The 6,619-nt window shown below is 40.4% G+C and overlaps 1 protein-coding gene across 1 annotated transcript in view; it reads right to left on the bottom strand.

The window, feature by feature from the left end:
* The window catches only part of LOC106617608 (uncharacterized), a 112,049-nt gene that overhangs the window by 79,111 nt on the left and 26,319 nt on the right, over positions 1 to 6,619 (bottom strand). The window lies entirely within an intron of this gene.

Raw genomic sequence — 6,619 nt, 5'->3', positions numbered from 1 at the left:
CAAGTTGGAAAAATCAAAGTAATCTCTTTGTCTTGAAATTATTTTCAAAATTTATATATTCTAATAAGTCATGTATATTTCCTACAGCCAGTGAGGGTCTTACCAGCACCAGTTGTGTCTACGAGTACGAGTGAATTTCCCAAAGCGGAGCTGACACCCTTGGCTTGATGTTTAGCGGGCTGTTCCCGCTTGTTCCCACCGAATTATGACTTTTAAGCTTCTTCATGTCAGGGAGGTGACCACCGTGGGTTTCTACGGCGTCTTTATTCCGCAGTCTTTTTATTTTCACAGTGTACAATATTTATGTTTGCAGAGATATAGTACATACATATGCATACATTCAGTGTGCTTTGCTTGTTTTGATTGCGCCTCGTGCCCCACTGGTGGAATACACAATTCTTAAATACCTCACGACAGCTCATTTGGAAAATAAGTGCGCAAAATTCATAATTTTCTTCTCTCTTTCACCATTTTTTCGCAAATTTAATTCGTGGAATTCGTTTTATTCGCTGAAATAGAGCAACATGTTGCTAGAAGAAGAGCAACAATTAGCCACCATGCTTTTGAGACCTTTGCTGCATTCATTTATCCATATAGCATATGTATATTTGTATATTTGTATGTGAATACAGTTTGTCAAAGCAACAATGCTACAACAAGTAAACAAAGGAATATTTATTGCTTTTTTTATTTTCGTATTTCTTTAAACACATACATATATAAATTCCTAGGTAAATATGTACACACATTGCTCTTGTGGATGTATGTATATATGGTACATATGTGTCCATACTTTCATCGCTTCAGTACAATTGGGCAGCACTTACATAACTATTTAGGTAAATATGTATAAGTGTTCGAGCATAGAGCTGCTCTGCGCCGGTTTGCTGGCTGACCACTGGCTAGTCGATTGTTGTTTGCTTGTTGCTTGCAACATGCTTGTGGCGTGTAATGAGCGTGTGCATAAGTCTGTTGCAATTAAGTAGCTCTTAAAGCTGGGATAATTCTTGTTATCTGAACTGTTATTTTTATTGCCACCACTGCTGCGGCAAATAGCGCCAAATCAATATTTTTCATGGCCACTTCAGTCCATTGGCTGCTGTTCGGGATTCAGCGTTAATTTGTCTATTTGATACACTCCATTTTGGGCAAGTCGACTATGCCGTTTTCGAATCATTTTTGAACTCAATGCAGCACTTACTTTGAGCACGCATTATATTATTTTGTTGTCATATTCGGCGACGAGTATTATGGCAATGTTTAGTGTCATTGTCAATATTATTTTAGCTTAGACTGCACTTATAAAAACTGATAGAAGCGAGCGATGATTTATTAGAATTTAGTGAGCTATTTTACAAAACCTAAACATTTCAAATTTTAAGTTTAGAGTCTTTTTATTATTTTTTGTCACAAACCTAAATTTTCATAAAATCCAACATCAATATGCATATCTCATTCATTGAATGATTGACAGCTGTTGGTATTGGTTTCAGATATTCAACACCATTTTGCGAGCAATCGAAATTGCAACTTAGATATTTGTGGTCTTATGGTTTTGCCGTGAGAATTGCGCACTTTGTTGTTGATTTTCAACAACACTTAATAAATTGCTTTAAAGACGTAAATTTGAGCGAATTAGTGTTTTGAGTGCTTAGACATTTTTAATAACGCTACCACTGACTCTCTACTCAAAACCAAATTCCACAAAGCGGTAAGAAAGCTATGCAAAAAAGACCGCGTCGCTGAGCTGCAGTCGAAGTGGTTTAGTTGTCTTTGTTAGACTATGATATTTGCTCATAGAAAAATTCCAAGGAAGAAGGTAAAAAGTGGAAAAATTCTTTGCAGAAAACGACGGCAAAAGAGCTTCACTGCTGTAGAGCCACTGTTTGCAGCCCTTGTAGTTGTAAGGGCCCACGATGCAACAGATGAATATTGAATGATACGGGTAATGCGCTCTGAGCGTCCTGCAGGCTTAATATACTATGATGATTTACACCCAACGCGCCATGTAACTTCCTACTTATTCGTGAACGACTGACCGATTCTGACGATTCAACTTTTCATATCAGAAATTTACAGGAAGTGTTGTTATTACCACTTTGGTGGCAAGGCTAAAACCAACATTTCAATTCTAATGATTCCCTTCAGATAGTATGCGGTCTGTGGCGATCCGATTGCAGATGTGAATTTAGTCGCTGGGTACAAAGCGCTCGATGTAATTTTTTTATTTGATGGTGTTGATGTTGACGGTGGCTCTGTGGCTCACAGCATTATGATACTTGAGGCACGCATTGGCAGTTTGGTACTTCTAGAGCTGCTAAAGCCGGACAATGGCTAAAAATACTGCAAAAGATATTTTTTGAGACCAGTGTCGTCTGAACTTGCCTCGCCGAACTTTATTATGGCCATTTTTTAAGTGGTTCATGTGTTTCGTCCTCAGCACTGCTTTGGCATTATTATTATTGTTGTACTTGGTGTTGTTAATGTAGATATTGTCGTAATTTTTACCGCTTTGTGGCTTTTAGTCGAACACACCGCACTTACGGGAATATACTTGTAGATATGCGCACTCGCATATTCAAGGTGCTCCCCATGTTGCACGAGGCGCTGACGTTGTCGTGTAATCGCTGTGTCACATTCGCAAGCCACCGGCAAGCGTTACGGATAGCGTATGTGCTGCAGGTAGCACCTGTTCTTTTTGCCACATTCTTAATTTCAGCTCCCTTTTTCCTTAGCTTTTCGCTGCATTACGGCAATAAAAATGGACTTGGACACAGCGAAAAAGTGAAACATCACAAAATAAAAGCAGCACTGTGGAAAGCCACCAGAAGAGGCAGGCGCGGATCGGAAATGTTAGCCAATGCATTGTGGCCTTCCACGGCAGTGCAATAAAGCGGTGTGTGCGAATGTATTTGTGGATAGCTTTACAGCAACAACAGCGAATGCGTGAAAATCCAAAACCCGTCATGGCTAGGAAAATAATGCAGCCGGGCTCATAACATAATTTATAACCAGGTCACTGGGTAGAAAATTGTAAAGTTGCGGTGAAACGTGCAACACACTGATTACATGCTGCCACGCGCTCACTGCAGGTACAAGAGAGCTCTGCATGTGTGACTAACGGTGTGTTGCTGGATACCTGCACATAGCCATGCATTTGTGCTTGCGTTTGTATGTGTGCGGCACCGTTGGTCTGCTGGTCATGTAAGCAAACTCTGCGGGAACGCCGTTGTTGTTGAATGTGTTGCTCAATCGTATTGTGAGAAAACAGTGTTGTGCCATCGTTATCTTTAACTTCTTGAGCACGTTTTTCTAAACTTACAACTATTATGGCTCATAAGGGAAGCAAAACGACAAAACATTCCCAATTTATTGCTTATGGTTACAAAGTCATGGAAGGTGTTGATCTGACCAAGCACTTGTGTATGTTTATGGTTATTCATATAATTGCAATGGACATTTGCCTACACGTATCTACCTCTGAGAATTGAGCCTATTCCGATTTCAAACGAATACAGGACAGGTTCTTGAACCACGTTGTCCAGTGACGGAATAACTGAGAAGAATAAGATATTTTTGAGATTTTGTTGGCCGATGGAAAGAAGCTCAATAGTCACCCCATAGAATCTAGGTCAGAAATATAGCAAAAGTTTGAGACTCAAGCTTACAATGTTATAACCGTTTTTGAGAGTGTATCTATTCGGTATACTCGTATATTCGATTTAATCCTTTCAAATATAATTGAATACATTATGTGAAACCGTAGGAAACACTTGGAATACTTACGAATATACGAACATATACGGTAAGCGCTTAAGAGTAATTCGAACGCCCCGAACGTAGTTGAAAGAGAAACTTTAAACCTTTTGAAAAAGATGTTGAAAGCACTGCGTGTCTTATACGAGTACATATATGCCAAAATCACCCAGCTTCGTTGTGAGGCATTGGGGAGGGGTTTCCAGAGTGAGTGTACAACTCAATTTACATGAACACGCTACAGCGCGCAAACACAAATAAATAAGTGAAAAGTAGAAATAAAGCGTCCCACATTGCGCCGCTGGCCTGCTCTCTGATGGCGGGACTGTCATTCTCGTTAGTGTTGCGCAGAGTATCATGTTGCGGCTGTGGCAAGTACACGCGTTAAAGAAACTTTTATGCGGACGCGAAAATTACAGCATTCTTCGTTTGCCAACAAAAGAAGAAAATAGCAAAGAAAATGAAAGCAAAAATGACAAGTAAGGAAGTGCTAAGTTCGGGTATAACCGAACATATTATACTCTTGCAACTTGCAAGAATCAAAGCCCGGCAAATAATTTTCGGTGCTGGTAAAACTTGATATTACACAAGTAAGGAAGGGCTAACTTCGGATGTAACCGAACATTTTATACTCTCTCAAAGTCAAATGGTATACTCGTTTAAGATTTCTTTGTGGATTGACTGATATTTTCGGTAGAAGGTCAACTATAGGCACTGGGGTCCACATATTTAGTACTTAGGGGCTTGAACAGTTTTGGTTCGATTTAGACAATTTTTGGTCACAAGGTGGCATACTTTAAACGTATTATTCACGCAAAGTTTTACCCCGATATAATCATTGTTGCTTGATATGCATAGTGGAAAGTGAAAGAATCAGATGGAATTGAAAATGGTGTTATATGGGAAAAAGGCGTGGTTGTAGTCCGATTTCGCCCATTTACGCACTATGACATAGAAACATGAAAAGAACGTTATGCACCGAATTTGGTTGAAATCGGTTAAGCAGATCCTAAGATATGGGTTTTCCCCTAAAAGTGGGCTGTGCCACGCCCACTGTCTAATTTTGAACGCGGTTTCTATAAAGTCATCTCATACCATCCCAGAGATAAAATTTAATGTCTCTGGCGTGTTTAGTTTCTGGTTTATCGCGCTTTTAGTATTTTTTAAGAGTACCGTTATATGGGGAGTGGGCGGAGTTGCCACCCGATTTCAATTATTTTCACACCGTCAATAGAAGTGCTAAAAAAATTTGCTTCTAGTGAATTTTGTTATTATAGCTTTAGCAATTTAGGAGATATGCACATTAAACTTATTGTGGGCGGGACCACGCCCATTTTTAAAACAAAATTTTAACTGCAGATGCCCCTCCTTAATGTGATCCTGTGTACCAAATAACAGTCTTTTATCTCATTGCGGAGCTTAGTTATGGCAATTTATTTGTTTTTGATTAATGGCGTTTTGTGGGCGTGGCAGTGGTCCGACTCCCATCTGCAATACCAACCGTCTCACGGTACCAAGAAACATGTCTACCAAGTTTCATAAAGATATCTCAATTTTTACTCAAGTTAGAGCTTGCACGGACGGACGGACGGACGGACAGACAGTCACCCGGATTTCAACTTGTCTCTTCATCCTGATCATTTATATATACCTAACCCTATATCTAACTCGATTAGTTTTAGGTGATACAAACAACCGTTAGGTGAACAAAACTATTATACTATATAGCAACATGTTGCAAGAGTATAAAAATTACGAAAAAACGGCGATTCACTTATGGACATCAATGTTTGCATGTGTTTATATGGTGCTGGTGTTGGTGATATTAGCAAGATTCAGCAAAGGCCGTGTATGCGACATTGGTGGCAACCTCACGGGTGAAGAGGAAGAACGCATGCGACTGCGACTGGACCAACTTTTGTAAATAAACAAATAATTACATGCGCTCACTATGCCAACAACAACGTGTGACGCAGGGAGGTGCCTCCAACCTGGCAAATGGCTTACCACTTGCATTTCTTTGTGTGTGTTGGCTTTGCTACTTGGCTCGCATTACAGCATAGGCACACAGTATCTTGGGTTCACTTCGGTGTATTTGATTGCTTCGCCCTGCAACGCGCTGCGCTTAGGACAGTGGCAGCAGCTGCTAGCAGGCAGCGAGTATAGGAAATCAAAAGCCAATCTCACTCGCACCAAGAAGAATAGCAGCTGAAGAAAGGCAGCGCCAGTAGAACACTTACCGGCCTCGACGCTTAAAGATTCTCCTCATGTGCCCAGCGCGTGTGACAGTTAGTTAGCGCCAGAGTGGTTCGCCGGTGACCTCCTTGTAGCGGTTCAACTCAATTTGTGTGCGCACTTGGCAACAGCGAATTTTCCTGCCATTTGGCAAATATTTGCAAAACGTGTTTGCTGCGAAAATGGACGCAATGAATTCTATTTGATGACTATGACATCGTCATTACATAAAGCACGCGAAACACGTCTTCGAACGCTTGCGTCCATTAGATGGTGGCAGCCATTAAGAGGGTAGGCGCACACAGGGTTGTACTTACTCATATGAAGGTATATTTATGAATTGCGTTCGAGTGTTGGCAATGTGAATTTTGAAATAGTCTTAATTGTTTTCATTTTCCAATTTGCTTTTACACGCATACAAGGGCACTTCCACTTAACTGCGCCCCAAGCCTCAGAAATATTGTCGTAACGAACAGCAGATGAAGAGTATTTAGGAACATGCAATCCGTGACTTAGTGCTTTGCAGGTTGAAAGAGGACTCTAACAAATCATTAAGTCGCCAATATACCAAAGACCATGAAATAAGAACATGGCAAAACGAAAGAATTTTTTTACGTACTTGTAGTCT

The sequence above is a fragment of the Bactrocera oleae genome, chromosome 6 (assembly GCF_042242935.1).
Source record: "Bactrocera oleae isolate idBacOlea1 chromosome 6, idBacOlea1, whole genome shotgun sequence".
NCBI lineage: Eukaryota > Metazoa > Arthropoda > Insecta > Diptera > Tephritidae > Bactrocera > Bactrocera oleae.
Note: the sequence above shows the minus strand (reverse complement) of the source record. Positions and strands in the feature narration are given on the sequence as shown.